General features: G+C 34.4%; 1 long non-coding RNA gene across 1 annotated transcript; it reads right to left on the reverse strand.

Moving 5' to 3' along the window:
* Positions 1-287: 287 nt before the first annotated feature.
* LOC144552043 (uncharacterized) lies at positions 288-2686 on the reverse strand. Its single transcript, XR_013510935.1, has 3 exons — positions 2359-2686; positions 539-618; positions 288-446 (listed from the first exon to the last, which is right to left on the reverse strand). It is a non-coding gene; the product is annotated as an uncharacterized LOC144552043 (long non-coding RNA).
* Positions 2687-18031: the final 15345 nt, after the last annotated feature.

The following is an 18031-nucleotide window of genomic DNA, read 5'->3' on the forward strand; positions in this document are numbered from 1 at the left end:
ATTTCAACTGTGATTTGGAAACAAGGTATAAATATGCTATATTAATCTATTTAATTGGTAAGTAGATTAAAGTTTTAGAAATCAATCATGGAGTAGATCTGTAAAAGGATTAAATTGGGTTTTGATGCCAAATGAATACTGAATGTGGACCGCCTTGGAAAGTTTCCTGACATACCCCGTTTAATCCTGAGCTTAAGTTGGACGTATAAATTTTTGTTCTACGGTCATTCCGCAACTTAAGCCTAAACGGGTTTCCGGTTAGCACCGCGTAAACCCCAACACTCCGGCCACCACCTCTCAACCAAAGTAGTAATAAAATGCGGATCAATCTTGCAATCATTAAGGCGAGCAATTTGATACAATCCTAACCTCTTCAGAGCATTGTCCATCCGACTGTTATAAACAATATTAGTCTGATGTGAATTTAGCTTTAACGAAGAAGTAGGCTGCCAAAAAGAATTAAAATATTATAAACCCTTGAAGTACTTCATATAATATTTATTTGAAACAAATAATTAATAAATATAATTCAAATTACCATATCAAGAACTTTTCATGCCCTGTGGTTCTCCAGTGTTAATTTCAACAACTCCGAATAATCCGAATTATCCATTGACTCTGTTAGAAAATTTGATAAACAAACATTTTTGCAACTGATGAGAGTCGTCACATATAATAGATAAACAAACATTTTTTTCAAGCATGTGACTACAATATTCAAAATTTGACTATACGTAAACAACATATTATCTTATTTTGACTTTAACCATACATAATTTTATACTAAATTATACTAAATAATAATAAACTTCACATTTATCTAATTTTACACAAATTCTACTACATATTACTAAAAAATACATTATACTACATAACACTTAATTACACAAATTTATACTACATATATACTAAATTAACACTACATTAGCACTAAATTACACTAAATTAACATCAAATAAACTCTAAATTAACACTACATTAGCACTAAATTACACTAAACTAACACTATTTATAGTACATATTACTAAATATACTCCAAATCAACACTAAATTACACCAAATTACACCAAATACTAATTCAACAATAAATTTCACAAAAACAATCTAAATATACTAAACAAACTAAATTAAATTAGTTATTCATTTTAATTCGGCTATAATAAAAAAATTATAAAAAAATAGATTTTTATCTTATCAAAATCGTAGATCTGAAGAATTTTCAATTCTCTTAGATGTTCCAGAAATTTAAAATAATTGGATGGAGAAATGGTTGAGTATTTTGAGAGGATAAAAGAAAAAAGAAAACAAGAGCTTCACGGTTTGAAAGAGGAAAATTGAAGAAGGAGAAGGAAAGAGAGAGACGAACCCGTGGGGTTATTTTTTGAAATGAAACCTCCACCGATCCCTAGGATCAGTGGAGTTACGGGATGGGATCTTCGGTGGCGACAGAACTGCCGAGTTCGAAAATGGCTCCACTGATCCTAGAAATCGTTGGAGAAAATAGTTTTTTTGCCTCCACCGATCCCTAGGATCGATGAAGTCTTTTTTATATAGCTTATCCACATATAGTGCTTGTTTCCTTAAAAATTTTAAAAACAGTTCTATTTTAAAAAATAATCGAATTATGTCTAGTCCATAGGGGTGTCAACAGGTACCGTAAGGGTTGGGTGAAAGCATTTTTCATACCCGTACCCATTACAAATTGTCTTTATCGGTATTCTTCTCTTACCCGCTATAAATTATCTTATCCGTACCCTACTCTTATCATTATAGTAGTCAGATAACGAAATGGTAGCGAGTAAATAACGGGGAATACTAATATTTTAATAATTTTATTATTTATTAAATAAAATATTAAAACATATAGATTCATTTCACAGTTCACACATATATAGTACTTTATTAATAAAAAAATTATGATCATACCAAGTGCATAAACCAATTAAAATATTTTTTCAATACTTATTAATATATATATATTATATTTTTTTTTATAATTATCCGATCGGATAACATATACAAAATAGAATTTACCTGTATTCTTATCTGTTTAGATAATAAAAAAAATCTTTATCCGAATTTGTACCTAATAAATTTATCCTCTGATCAGAATGACATGTTTCTTGTTCAAACTAGAAATGGAATCGAAATTCTAGCTCGTTGGTTGATCGGAACGAAAGCTTAGAAGAGAGATGATTTCATTTAACAGGATTTAAGAGGTGATATTTTCTCTAACGAAATCACCGGAAAAATGGAGGTATTTGGCGAGAAATGATTTTGCCAAACTAAAATTACGTGGTTGCCCTCATCGCTGAAGGAGAAGTCGCGGCTGAAGAGGAAGAAGAGTCGGAGGGATACCTGAAGAGTGAGCCGAGTCGCCGAGTTGCTGTGAGTTTCAGAGACGTTTTTGTTTTTGCTTTGCCTTCTCTTCTCTTCGCTTCTGTGAATTTCAGAGCCAACCCTTTGTCTTTCCTCCTTTCTCCATTTCTCTCCCATGGCAGCTTTTGAAAGAGACCATTTAATGATGGTGTTTTGTAAATAAAGAGAACTTTTGGGGTTTTCTTTTACTACTATATATTGAATTATGTCGTGCTATTTAATCCTGCCGATCAGTAAAATTCAATTTCATATCCATTTTAATCATCTCTTTTCTATTGAATTGAATTCTATTTTACAAAATATTTGTTCCGATCATAGTATTACAAAAATAAAATCTTACATGTATCTGTTTTATTAGATACGGTAGTAAATGAATAAAGAGTCCCATCCCATTGACACTCTTACTGGTCTAGCCTGGCGGCTAAGACATTGAACTATTTATGTGAAGTCACCTGCTTGAAAACTAACGCCCGCATAGATGAATTGAAGGACTTTGACTCTTATGTTAAAAAGATTAAACAACAGAAATAAGGTACAATAATTCACAAATTTATTCATTTTATTATTTTTCTATTTAAACTCAAATTTTATTTATAAAATACCAATTTTATTCTCTATTAAAAATATAAAAGTTATGTATTATATTTAAGAAAAATATTTGTCTTCTAATTGGTCAGTCTCTAAGAACAAATGGTTCGTTTATCTACTTCTGACATATACACAATGATATTTAGATATACATATGTGTATGTATCAGTAAAGAAATGAACAATTTCCCTTCGAAAACCGATCAATTATAAGACTGGCATCTATTTTAACATGCCACTTTTTTTGTTATGTTTTTAATAAATAGTAAATTGGTTATTTTATAAATCTTAAATGAGTTTTAGTAGACAAGACAATAAAATGGTTAATTTGTGAGTTTTTAAAGTTTAGAAAGGTAAATATGGTATTTTGCATATTAAAGAGAAGAATACATAATTTTGAAGTTTTTGAGGGGTTTACGTGGAATCCCTCCAAAAAATATATATAACGAAGATAAATGCAATATGCTAGTTATGTTAGTTAGAGGATTTTAAAAAGTAAGTACTGAGGTATAATTTTAAAAAATTACAAATAATTACATGCTCTGCTAAAAATAACATCGAGCAAGTTGCAATCAAAAGATTAAGAAAATAAACAGGTTATCAAATTATTTTATAGTAGTGTCATTATTAATGCACAATTTTCCATGGAAAATAATTTACATCAATCGGACCGGATTTCACTTGACCTTTTTTTTAATAATCGGTATCCAAATTTTTCTGTTGGATCTATATAAATTCAATCCGTATCAAATTATGTATCCATGATATCACAGATCAGATCAATCGAGTTAGTCCAATTAATAAGATTATACTCAACATTCTAGTCTATGGTTAGCAACTGGCCTAACCATGCATTTTTTTTTATCACGTGCAAATGTATTTAATAAAGAGTTTACACTAAATTGATACCTTTTTTGGGTACCAAACCAAACATATTTCTCTATTGGGAAACAAGGGGAACAAAACAAAAAGAAAGAGAAGGGAAAGAAAAATAAAATCCTTTCATAAATTGGGCTTTATGACTGAAAAAGGCCCAAAACAGGACCAAAATTCAGGTTCCCTGTTGTGGTACCATCCACTTTAGTTTTATAGCAACAACTCGATCGCCCCCACTTCTTAGGTCCATTTATTGGTGGGCCCATACATGTCAGTAGGGGCCATTTTATGAGTCTATGTAGTCACTCCAGGCAGCTTTCTCAAATTGAAGACATTGTGTCCAGTTACTGTAGCAACGTGGGTCCTCCGATTTGAAACCTAAGTGTAGGGGTGTCAATGGTTACAGTACGAGTCGGGTGGAGACATTTTCATACCCATACTCATTAAAATTGACCTTATTCATATCCTACTCATATCCATTAAAAATTGATCTTATCCTACCCTACTCTTAAGGACAATGCCTTCAGCGATCGGATTTCGATTTCTGCGACCGGCGACATAACTTTCTGCGATCGAAAAACCGGTCGCAGAAAGTATTTTTTGCTGTAAACTTACCCGTTAATATTATCGGATAACGAAACGGTAGCGGGTGAATAACGGATAATACTAGTATAATAATTAGTTTTATTGTATTTTACACATTAAACATTAAAAACTCATTCATTTTAACACATATATAATTGCATTTCTAATAAAAAAAATAAAAAAAATGTCCAATCCAACTAAATTATTTTTTATAAAGAATAAAAATTCAAAAACACGAATATAAATTTAAGTGAGTTGGAAATTGAATTGAATATACATTTAAATAGGTTGAAAATTGAATATATATTTGAATTTTATAATTACCCTATAGGGTAACGGGTACAAAATAGTCATTACCCATACCCTTACCCATTTATTTAACGAAAAAAAATTCTTACCCATAATCATACCCAATAAGCTAATGAAAAAAAATCTTACCCATATCCGCCTTATCGAATACGATACGGATCGGGTAAACGGCTAAAAAAGGTACCATTGACACCCCTACCTAAGTGTATATGCTGCTGTTGTAGTCCTGTAGATCAGTCACTAGATGGAAATGAAATCATTAATAATGTACATGGCTTCGTCACTTCCACTCAATCAACATTGTATTCATCAAAAAAGAAGATCCTCGAAGAGTTCCCCTCAGTTACCTGAGTTAATCTCAGCCGAACGATTTTTTTCAAGTCATCCTTACTTCCTTAGTTTCACGGAAGGTCTTTAACATAAAATAATCAAGTACCTAGTTGGACCTGAATTCTTAATTCCTTGAGAATAATATGAGAGTTAAGAATGTCAGCATTTTCAAAAAAAAAATTTGTGACATGTACGTTGTATTTTTTGGGACTAAAAGTTTGGTTGTGATTGTTGTATGTACGTTGTATTGTATTATACAAATTATTGCTTTGTCAGACAATTGTATCGGTAATTTTGCATAATAGTTCATATACACCAAACACAGTCACTGCATGGTTAAACCATGTGATTAAGACATCCATTGCTGGTCTGCCAAATTAAGTCCCAAGAGACATAAAAAGTAATCTTATAAACCTCCAAATTGACAAGTACATAACAGTCGCACAAATGGATAAGTATATAACAACCTCTAAAGTCTAAACTTGGTTGACACTTGCTTTTTTTAATCTTTAAGTATTCCATTATATTAGTGACCTCGCTGTATGGTCATAATCACAATTGACCTCAGTGGTGTAGAAATTGACCCTTCAGTTTGTCCCCGCAATTGGAGAGTCTTCAACCAAGTCTGGATTCTCTGTTGCGACTAAGTACAGCCAAACGTGAGTTCATAACGCACATTGGGGATTTGATGGATACAAACCTGCCACAGAGAATCCAGACTAAGATTCGAACCACCTAAATGATTTTTGGTGGGCGACCATGGTTAATAATGCAAAAATCATTGTCCCAATAGAGAGGCTTCCGTACAAGAGTTGTTGCTCATTTCTGAAATTCCACTCTAGCACTTCTCCATTTCGTATAAACTTTTGGCAGATATTCGATTGTTACTTTTGATGTAATAACGCATGGTTCCAAGGAAGTACCCCAAAAAAAATGGCAGTGAATATTTAACGGGGAATGTTTTACTTTAAAAAAGTACCAATGAAAGGATGTCACTGGAAGTGAAAATGGTATGAATAATATTTAATATGTTTTTAATCTGTATTTATATCTAAATATCCGTGTAGATATATATCCTAATATGATTTTATGTTTAATTATCTATATTCAAATAGTAGATATATATCATATATTTTAATATATATATATAGGGTCTGTCTAAATTGCTGCTGGCAGCATTTCGGCAGAGGTGCTGCCGGGGCTATATTTAGTCGTGTAATGTCCAAACAACAAATCCAAACCGTTAAATGTTTAATCTATATTATAATCTACTTGGAGACCAAATTTTACATTTTTTGGAATTTTTTTACTATATATTAAGCTGGTTTGAAAACAGCTGATTTCAGTAAATTTCTGCAGCATTGAAATCAGCGGTTTTCAAACCAGTTTAATATATAGTAAAAAAAATTCCAAAAAATGTAAAATTTGGTCTCCAAGTAGATTATAATATAGATTAAACATCTAACGGTTTAGATTTGTCGTTTGAACATCAAAAAATAGAAAAAACAGTGGCAGCACCGCCGGCAGAAATGCTGCCGGCAGCAAATTAGCCACAGCCTATATATATATATATATATATATATATATATAGAGAGTACGGCTAACGCGCTTCCTCTAGCATATGGGCCAAAATGCTTCCGGTAGAAATTTGAAATTTTAAAATCCAAAAGGTCGATCTGAACCGTTCATCTTCTTCTCCATATTAATATCTACTTGGAGACCAAATTTTATATTTTTCTGAAATTTTTTACTATTTATTAAGTCACTTTGAAAATTGCTGATCCAACGGTGGCTTACCAAACAGTAAAAATCAGAAGCTACCGTTGGATCAGCGATTTTCAAAATGGCTTAATAAATAGTAAAAAATTTCAGAAAAATGTAAAATTTGGTCTCCAAGCAGATATTAATATGGAGAAGAAGATGAACGGTTCAGATCGACTTTTTGGATTTTGAAATTTCAAATTTCTACCGGAAGCATTTCGGCCCATATGCTAGAGGAAGCGCGTTAGCCGTACTCTATATATATATATATATATATATATATATAGGAATATGCTAGCATGCTATGCATAGCATAGAGCCCCTCCGTGCAACGCCTTGGATTTTGACTTTTCAAAATTATAACGGTCGATCCGAACCGTTCATCTTATTCTCCATATTAATATGTGTTTGGGGACCAAATTTTACATTTTTTTGAATTTTTTTACTATTTCTTTAGATTTATTGAAAATCGCTGTTTTCAGCAAATCTGGACCATAAAAAAACAGCGATTTTCAATAAATCTAAAGAAATAGTAAAAAAATTATAAAAAATATAAAATTTGGTCTCCAAATACATATTAATATGTAGAACAAGATGAACGGTTCGGATCGACCGTTAGGATTTTGAAAAGTTGAAATCCAAGGCGTTGCATGGAGGGGCTCTATGCTATGCATAGCATGCTAGCATATTCCTATATATATATATATATATATATATATATATATATATATGCTATTCACCATTATAATTGGATAAATATTATGAATTTCAATATTTTTTTAATAATTTTTAAATAAATATCTGTTTCGATCCTTATCCGTATGTCTAATATCTAATTTGTATCAACCTGATATATGATAATCTGCATCCGTATTTAGACACACAAAAAAAAAAAACATGAATATGATTTTACCACTATCCGCTCTGTTTTCACCCCCAAGTGTCCCACATTCATGAGTCCATATCCTATGAGGTAACATAATTTATATGTTTAAATCTTGAATTGTCTAATTAGAATTTGGATTAATTCAATCCGAACTGTAATACACGAGGTCTCTTGTGGATTATAATCATACAGTGTACATCTAAACAAAAATATTAAAAATTGGTGTTGAAGTTCTTATATAAGTGTATTAGCTGGACTCTATATAAAGAGTTCATTTAAATACACTTATATAAGAACTTCAATACCATATACTTATAAATCGTTTTGTATTTTCAAAGTTCAAAAGTCAATTCAAACCGTACGTTCAACTTCAACATCATATACTTATAAGTTGTTTTTGTGTTTTCAATAGTTAAATGATCTTAACCGTTCAAAATGATATTCATATTAAAATGTATATGGAGACCAAATTTTACTTTTTTTATTTTATTCTTTTGCTATTTTTTCAGATATTTAGAAAATTCATTGATTTAAAATATTATGGACCATTTATATATAGAATTTTCTGTTACATCAATCTCTAACAAATTTCACTTAACCAAATAATGTCTTGACCCCTGTTTTTTCTCAAAAAAAAAGGGTTAGTAGAAGAAAAGGAAATTGAAAGGAAAAAAAAAAATCCGCACGTACCTCCATTAATTGCTTTTGCAATGTTCTTGGAAAGAGAAAACAAGACCAATCAAATTTACTTGTGCAACCAAATAGCTTTTACATAAAGGGGACTTAGGGGAGGCTACGGCATCCCAAAGCTAACTTCAAGAAGAAAAACAAAAACAACTCGTAAGAAAAAACAAAGAAGGGATTAAAGAAGGATCGGATATGACTGTGGTTAACATAGTCCAAACAGACAGAATGATGGTGTAATTATATATATTCCAATCAATGGAATGGGCTAAAATAGCCTCTCTTTTTTCTAAAAAAAGAAAAACGAAAAAGAAGGATCGGATATTTATTTCGTGCAAGGTTGTCTTGCGATGCTCTGGAATGTTCAAACTAGAAGTACTCGCATCTCATCCCTTTTACCTTTGTAAATTTTTTTGGAAAGAAAAAAGAAAAATAAATCAAATTAAATCCAAATTTAAATTGAGAACAATAGAAGAGAGAGGAGGGTATGAACGTGTATCCTCTGCATTAACTCAAAAGAGAATCTTTTGAGTTTAATGCATCTCGATTCTCGACCGTTTGAACTGCATCTGAGCCAATCCGACCTCTGTCTATGACAGACGGGGCTCTTTAATATTAGTGTGAATCTCAATCGGACAATTCAGATCTATATATTAACGCACCGTGCATTAATGTAAAAGATACAAATTCAAGAGGGAATAATTGTCAATTTTATTTTTAAAATAACTGAATAAATTGTTAAATGAATAAAAGTGTCCAGGATAAAAGAAAAGATGTTACGATTTTATGGAGATATTAGATATTATGATATATTTATGGATAAATTAGCTATTTTGAAAGTTTGTATGAACACACTAGAAATTTTTCCTAAATATTTTCAGAATCATGCTCTCTAAAAATATGTCCTTGTAAGTATACATGGACAGTAAAAAAAAAATTCCAACATAGTTAATTTTTATTATAGATATATATCCCTAATTTTGTTCTTAAAGAAAATCACTATTTGTGACATGTTGGTCCTCAATAACGCTCAAAATGAAACCAAATGAGATGCAATACATGGACAATTTTTTATATACCATACTAAAAAAAAAAAAAATTTCAAAAACCTCTATTTTAGGGGAATTTCACCTTTATACAGGCCGCGCTGCGACTCTATTTTGGGGGACTGCTGAGCCAATCTGTGGCCTGAGTAAAGTTGGAATTCCCTCAAAACGAGGGTGTTTTGATTTTTTTTTTTTTTTTTTTTATGGTATTTAAAAATATTTCGGTCCAATACAACTAACTAATTCGATAAGTTTTTTATAACTCTTTAACTTACATATGTCTTTTTTTTAGGGAAAGCCCATAGGCGTAAATTACATATGTTTCACCATTACAAACAATATAAGGTTTTTAACATTTTTCATAATTAATTGGTATTGCTGACGAAAATTCTCCTCTCAGCTATTTGTAATTAGTTTTTTTTTATTGAGTGGGCGAGTAGAATATTGTAGCAGAAATCTCGATGCATTTCAAATTGTTCGATCCGAGCATGATTTTTCCGAGCACTGCACAGGATCCAACATTTCCAGGCCACCTAGCTCCTTCATCCAAAGAAAAAAAGAATCTCCAGTGGCTGAGTAGACTGGAGAGGAGGAGATGAGGTAGTGGAGAGGCAGTTGCACAGCCGTAAAAGGCTGCTTACAAAAATAGGGAAGATGGTGGGCAGCCTCTGATCTCTTGGACACATGCTTCATGTCCCCTCTGATCCCTCAGCTTTTTTTCCACATAAAGCAACTTGCTAACTACCCACTATCACACTGTACACCTCAATCCTCAAGTCAGCTATTTTTCGGGTTCTTTTTTTAAGGATCCGTTAACCTGCAATCCTGCATGATGACATGCATAATCAACTTATAAATAAATAGTACTTCAAGGTGCCATATATCCAAGTTATTTGCATGTGCTATCATCATTCACAGATCAAATTAACAAAAAATAAAAAAAAGGAGAGCCAACTGGTAAATTATAAATATATAAAAAAAAAAAAAAGTTTAAGAGCAAATATCTCCTCCCAGTCTCTATGTTCATTTTCTTAACTGTGATATATATTAGAGCATTTCAATTAGATTGGTTATTCTTTAGATGGTAGAGACTAGAGCGGATAGAGATGGAGCAACTATTCCAAGTTATACTGTTGTTGCCTGCCAATGATGCTTCAATTAATAAACACTTTTAATTTACCTCCTGAATCGGCTGCATACACTTTAGGAAGGCAAACATTACCTCTTGTGCCAGTCACTGTGTATTCCTTTTCTTTTTGTTCCCATTATTTTCTGTCTTTGCTCTACTTCTTTATATTATTTTATCTCTGTTCATTATCGCCTTCATCAATCAAGCAACTTCTGAGACATTGTATATGCTTTCTGTTCACCTGGTTAATGGTATCCATCACATGCATGGATACTTAAGACCATATATAATAGCTTATGTTATATGCAATTAAAAAAAAATGAAATGTTCTAGTTTTGAGCATAAGCCCCGTGAACTCCCTTTTCAAAGTTAAAGAAGCCTGGCTCTACTCCCTTTTAGGAGATTGACATATTCGCGTTTCGGCCGAAATATGGCTGGAATTAGACCGTTTCGGTTGAATCGGGTTGTTTTGGCTGGAATTTGACTGGAATGTACCGTTTCGGCTGAAATTTGACCGGAATCAACACTAATTATGTAACTCGGCCTGAAATCGAATCGGTTTCGTCCAATTCCATTCCAGAACGGCCGGTTTTTCTTTCTATGGTTTCAATACAAACGAAAATGGATCGGTCCGCTGACCAACACCTAAACTGAAGTACCCTACAATAAGTCTACTTTTGTTCTCAAACCAATTAGGTACTACCTATACTTGATCTATTCTTTAATCTTTTGTTTTTTTGTATTTTGCACCTTAAATCCTTAATTACAAGGAAACCACCATACATGTCTTCTTCTTTTTTTCTTTGAGGATAAATCAGACATTTCAAGAGATGATCATCACGGTAATTTTATAGAAGATATTTTCAGTGCCTTTCTTTAAAATATTTGTAAATAAAAATTATGTTTCTCTTACTCAAAAGAAATATGTTTATCAAACTTCCATAAAATTATAAGAAAATTGATATACAAATAACAATCCTGATTCCTGACCGTTGACATCCTGGGAGGAGAGATCAGATAGATGCTTTTACTGTTTTACTTTGTTGAATGAGAGGAAACAGGGTCTGGATCCTCTCCAATCATAAGGTAACAGTTTTAGGCTTTACACAATCACTGTCAAATCTATACTGCATATATGTATCAGATCGTAAGATTCAAACACCCAAATGAAGAACTTAGCTACTCAGACTATGCTGCAATCAGAACCATTGAATCTTAAACTGACAGTTCAGAACAGCTAAGATTACCCAATATACCAGTGCAATTGGAGAGGAGCCGAAGCCGATGGGAATATTCAGGTCATGCGATGAGTTAAACTCTGACAATATAAATTATACGCAAATTAGGCTAGCAGGATTCAGATCTGATTCACTCGGTCTCAGAGTGACCTGGTTTCTTTGTTTCTTTTTTGATCCACTAGGTAATGTTTGTTCTCTGTTTTGTGTTACTGAGAACATAAGATACGGAAAAGGGGTTCATGGCACGGAAACAGTTGTGCTTCCATTTCATTCATTCAATTTAAGTCTCATCATTATCTAGCAACTTTTCTCTATCCCATCCAATCTAATCTAGATCTATGCTCAGAGAATATTGCTCATAGGGATATTGTCAGACAAACTTCATTTTCAAAGTTTGACTAGGTAGTTATGACTAGTGACTACTCTATATATGATTATACTATTTTTGAGCTATATTTATACACGTGTAAATAATTAAGCTTTAGACAAATAGGCGATTTTGGTGACGTCTTGTATATAATTGGTTTTTCTATTATTAGCCTAGTTTACATTAATTATGGATAAGATTTTATATTTATGTACGTGGAACATTGAAGATATAATCAGTTTTTAGCAAGTTTATCCAGGACGTTGCATTTTTTTATTGATGGAAGAAAAAAATTGAATATTGATCGAAATCCATGTGCATGTTTTGTATAGAATGATACAATTTCATAAGTTGGGCGAACAAAAAGTTTTTTTTTTTCTCTTTTTGGGGCTACTGACGAACATTTTTCAAAACTAGAACAAATTTGATTTTCCAAAAAAATAGAAAGATGTCTTTAAAATTTCTTCAAAAATAGCACAAAAGAATCACCATGAATGTGTGTGGCTGCTGGAAAAGGCTGTCCTAAATGCAAAGTATATAAATTAAATTGGGTGCAGGTGCTATGGATAGCATAAGACCATACATGCTTCGGTCTCAAAAATCTATCGTATAAACTTCAAACTTTGATTTAAGTAGCTCAATAAATTGGATATATAATGAACTTGTATAATACCAATTTTTACTATTTTTTATGATTTATGAAAGATGACAAAAAATAACCTAAAATATTAACAATTTTCTTTTATTTTTAAGTCATTTTTTACCCTCTTTCATAAATCATAAAAAATTGTAAAAAAAAAACTTGAAAAATAGTAAAAATTGCTATTCTACAAGTTCATTATATAACTAATTTATTGAATTATTTAGATCAAAGTTTGAAATTTATTTGATAGATTTTTGAAGCTGTAGCACAAATGGTCTTATGCTATCTATAGCACCCAAGCTTTACTCTAACTATAATTTTGTGATTTGTTTTCATTTTTTTGGAAAAAAAAAAAAAATTCCCAGTACAGGAATTAATAAAACTTAAACTGTGAAACATCTTACTGAAAATAAGAAAAGAAAAACCTTTCTCAATAAGAAGTTTGAAAATGTAATTGTAAGCAAATGTTAATGTCAACTAGACAAGATAATTTGCTACTTTGGATTATATTCTCGTATTATCACAATCAATGCTAATAAAGCCACAAAAAACAAACATAAAAAGAAAACCAAGTATGCAATGAAAGCTTGATGGAATAAGGTTAAGGTATTTAGATTCTTTTTAAACAAGGGGGACAAAAAACCTAGGCCTACCATAAAGCCATCTCTTTACTTTTCCTTCAAATTGAACTCTCCCCTCCAACTCATACATGTGCAGAAACAATTATGGCACTCTTTAACTTAAACTCAATTTCCAACCCATAAAGTGCTCACCATTTTTTAACATACACACCATAAAGCTTGAAAGGGAACTTTCATCTTTTGCGTATATCTTTTCCAATTACTCTACAAATGGGTAAGACATTTGAACACCCGAAAAGTTGAAACCCTTTGGGTCCAATTAGTACAGTAAATGCATTGCAGCTTCTGCATTGCTAATTATATATATCTGTCAAATATATTATAAAAGAACGCCCCGCGCGCTTCTAATATCTTGTCTGTTATATATATTAGCTAGTTTTTTTGTATATTACTTTTCTTGCTTGGGAGCGTACCGAGTTCTAGTCTAATTAGTACTAAGTACTAATAGAGAAGATTCTGACTTATTTTTTTTATAGAATAATTAGTTACACACATTTGTATTCAAAATAAAATAACCAACTGAAAATTGAAATGAAATAGAGTCTTCATCTAACTTTGTCAATTTCAATTAAGCTATTATATATCACAATTTCCAGAACCAGAAGCATATATAGCAGAGTTTTATTGACTTCTATATTTCATATTGGAAAAAGAAAAAAAAAAAAGAAAAAAAAAAGAAAGAAAAGAGAGAGATATTTGTCTATGAATATGATCACAGCGATGAAGTGCTAGTATGAAAGTAATGAAACCTTAGAAATGATCGAACATTATTTAAATAAACTGTTATTTAACAAAAGAGTCAATCAATTAATGCATCAATATCAGAAAGTGGTGATGTTGCTGTCTTAAGTGCTAATCCAAATGTCTCCTAGTAATGAATTTGTCACTTGTAAAAAAAACTTACATCATGACAAAGTTGAATATATGAACAATTTATTAAAAAAAAGTTTACTTTTTGTTTGAATTTTGGAATAAAAAAGAGTCAATCAATTAACTCCGATATTCTTTTGATGCCTCTTGCATGTGAGTCCCCTCAAAATCGAATCATCTGCCCCATGGGGGGCAGGAAATTTCTGCCCCCAGAGTCTCTGCTGGGTGGGACCGGGATGGGACCGGTTGCTGTTTAAGGATTTAACTATTGTTACAATTGACAAAATAGAAAATGAATTAATTATTTCCTTTGTTCTCATACAAGCCTATATAGGCGTTACCTCTTTCATTCGAATCCCTAAACTTTCCTATAATCTTTTTTTTACCAAAAGGACCCTACAAAACCCAAAATACCGAAAACATACAATAAATCTCAACACTCCCCCTCAAGATGGGCAAAAGATATCCATCAAGCCCATCTTGTCACATAACCTAGCTAGATCTATTGAGCTAAGTCCTTTGGTGAGACAGTCAGCTACTTGATCTCTCGTGGCTACATGGCTCAGCTCCAATAGTCCACTTTCCAGCTTTTCCTTTATGAAGAACCTATCGATCTCCACATGCTTGGTTCTATCATGCTGCATAGGATTGTTGGCAATGCTGATCGCTGATTTACTATCACACCATAACTTCATTTTGGCTCCGTGATTCACCTTGAGATCTTTCAGTAACCTCTTCAGCCACAACATCTCGGCAACTCCCAATGCCATAGCCCTGTACTCAGCTTCAGCCGTCGATCTCGCAACAACCGGCTGCTTCTTGCTCCTCCAGGAGACCAGGTTGCCCCCTACAAATATGCAGTAGCCAGATGTGGACCTCCTGTCATCTTGGCAACTAGCCCAGTCAGAGTCACAATAGCCCTCAATGTTCATGTGCCCATTCTGCCTGAAGATGAAGCCCTTCCCCGGTGCACTCTTCAGGTACCTTAGGATGTGATACACTGCGTCCATATGGCCCTTCCTAGGGTCATGCATGTAGCGGCTCACCACGCTCACTGCAAATGAAATATCAGGACGAGTGTGACCCAAATAGATCAATCTGCCTACCAGTCTCTGGTACCTCTCACGATCAACCTGTTCTCCTGCCTCTGCACTCATCTTGGCCTTCACATCAATTGGAGAAACTGCAGGCCTGCACCCCAACATGCCTGTCTCACTGAGCAAGTCCAAGACATACTTCCTTTGAGATAGAACAATCCCCTCTGCTCCGCGAGCCACCTCAATCCCAAGGAAGTACCTAAGTTGTCCCAGATCTTTTACCTCGAATTCCTTCCCCAATTTTGCCTTCAACTGTGCAATCTCTCCCTCATCATCCCCGGTAATGATCATATCGTCGACATACACAGCCAGCATAGTAATGTGACCACCATGTTGTCGAAAGAACACCGTATGGTCGGCATTGATCTGTTGATAGCCCATGCCTACCATAGCCATCCTGAACCTATCAAACCAGGCCCGAGGGGACTGCTTCAGCCCATAAAGAGATTTCTTGAGCCTGCACACTTTACCCTCCGTTTGTTTTGTGCCAAAACCCGGTGGGACCTCCATGTACACCTCCTCCAACAAATCACCATGAAGGAAGGCATTCTTCACATCGAGCTGGTGCAACTTCCACCCCCCATTCGCTGCTAAGGAAACAAGTGTCCGTACTGTGCCCATCTTCGCCACGGGTGCAAAGGTCTCATCATAGTCGATACCATAAGTCTGACTGTACCCCTTCGCCACCAATCGGGCCTTGTAACGCTCAACCCGACCCTCTGGGCTTTGTTTCACAGTAAAGACCCACTTGCATCCAACCGCCTTCTTGCCTGGTGGTAGTGTCACAAGCTTCCAGGTTTTGTTCTTAGCGAAAGCCTCGAGTTCTTCTAGCATGGCTGCTTTCCACTTTGGATCTTCTTTAGCAACCTGCCAATACTTGGGTAAAATATAACAGAGTCCAACGATGCAATGAATGCTCCATGTGCTGGTGATATGCTAGAGTAAGAGACAAACTGGGCAATGTCATGTGGAAAACCATAGCGATCAGGAGGATGTCCCGCATTGGACTGAGAGGTCCGTCTCAATGACATGGGAGTGGGAGGAGAATCAAGAGGAATTATATCACCTGAGTACTCTGAATCTGAGGTGGATGGTGTAAGTGCCGCAGGAGTCGAAGTAGGCATGGACAAGGGACTTGGCACAGGTGGCACTGTAGGCACGGCTCCCTCACTCTGCTTATTTCTCCTCACATACACCTCACGGTATCTCGACTCCCCCTGAGCCTGAGTGCTACCACCTTCGGGCCCATTTTTCTCAACTTCCGGCTCAACCACAACCGAATCCTCTCTTTGCGTCTCAACCCTGGCCGAATCCTCCCTTTGCGGCTCAACCATAGTCGAATCCTCCTTTTCCGGCTCAACCCTAGCCGAATCCACCAGTGGACATGGAATACCACCCACACTCACCATCCTCTTCTCACCATCACTACTACTATCCCCCTCTTGCCTCATACCTCCTATATCGAGCGAGTCTCCAAAGGGTGATGTAGTCTCTGAGGAGTAGTAAGGCTCGAGCTCGCGGAATGTAACATCCATACTCACAAACAATCTTCTCTCTACCGGGCTCCAGCACACATAACCCTTTTGAGTACCAGAGTAACCCACAAAGATGCATTTCACCGCTCTGGGATCCAACTTTCCCACTGTTGGTCTGTTGTCTTTCACAAAACACACACAGCCAAATACTTTTGGACGAAGAATGCCCTCATTATCTCCTTTCAACATCACCCATGGAGTCTGCCACTCCAACACTCTAGATGGCATTCTGTTGATCAATTGTGCGGCTGTCAGGACTGCTTGTCCCCACAAATGTTTCGGAACATTCATGGAGATCATCATGCTGGAGGACTGGCTGAGCAGGAGTTCTTCTCTGCCTTGGGCGAAAGTTACTGTAGCGCTATAGTAAATCGGGAAAAAACAGGAAAAAAAAAAAGGAAGCTAGGGTTTCGTTTTTCAGCTCTGATACCAAATTGACAAAATAGAAAATGAATTAATTATTTCCTTTGTTCTCATACAAGCCTATATAGGCGTTACCTCTTTCATTCGAATCCCTAAACTTTCCTATAATCCTTTTTTTACCAAAAGGACCCTACAAAACCCAAAATACCGAAAACATACAATAAATCTCAATAGTTACGGTTTTTAAATGGGCCCCACCCGCAGAGACTCTGGGGGCAGGAATTTCCTGCCCCCCGGGGGGCAGACGATTCGGTCTCAGTCCCCTCACAATCCATGCTGAACTTGTGATTCATTTAAGATTGTTTAGTTGGAAAATAGATCTCCAATTAGGTGGAGAATTGAAAAAATGTATAATGATTTCAAGATGTACCACGTTCTCAAATTGAAACATATTCCCAAAAAATTGACCGGATTTGAAAACCAGCCGGCCACAATCCATTGGTTACTATTTGCAAGGTTTGTTACAGTGAAATAAAAGGAACAGAAAAATAACAAAAAATCATGCACTGATAAAGATTCACAGCAGATTGTCAGAGGTCCCAGAGGGCCAGAGCCACCACTAAGCAGCAGATAACAAACTCAGGGGTAATATGGTAAAATCACCTTTCTTCTGTAGCAATATAAAACAAAAACATCCATACAACA

The sequence above is a fragment of the Carex rostrata genome, chromosome 3 (assembly GCF_964058835.1).
Source record: "Carex rostrata chromosome 3, lpCarRost1.2, whole genome shotgun sequence".
NCBI lineage: Eukaryota > Viridiplantae > Streptophyta > Magnoliopsida > Poales > Cyperaceae > Carex > Carex rostrata.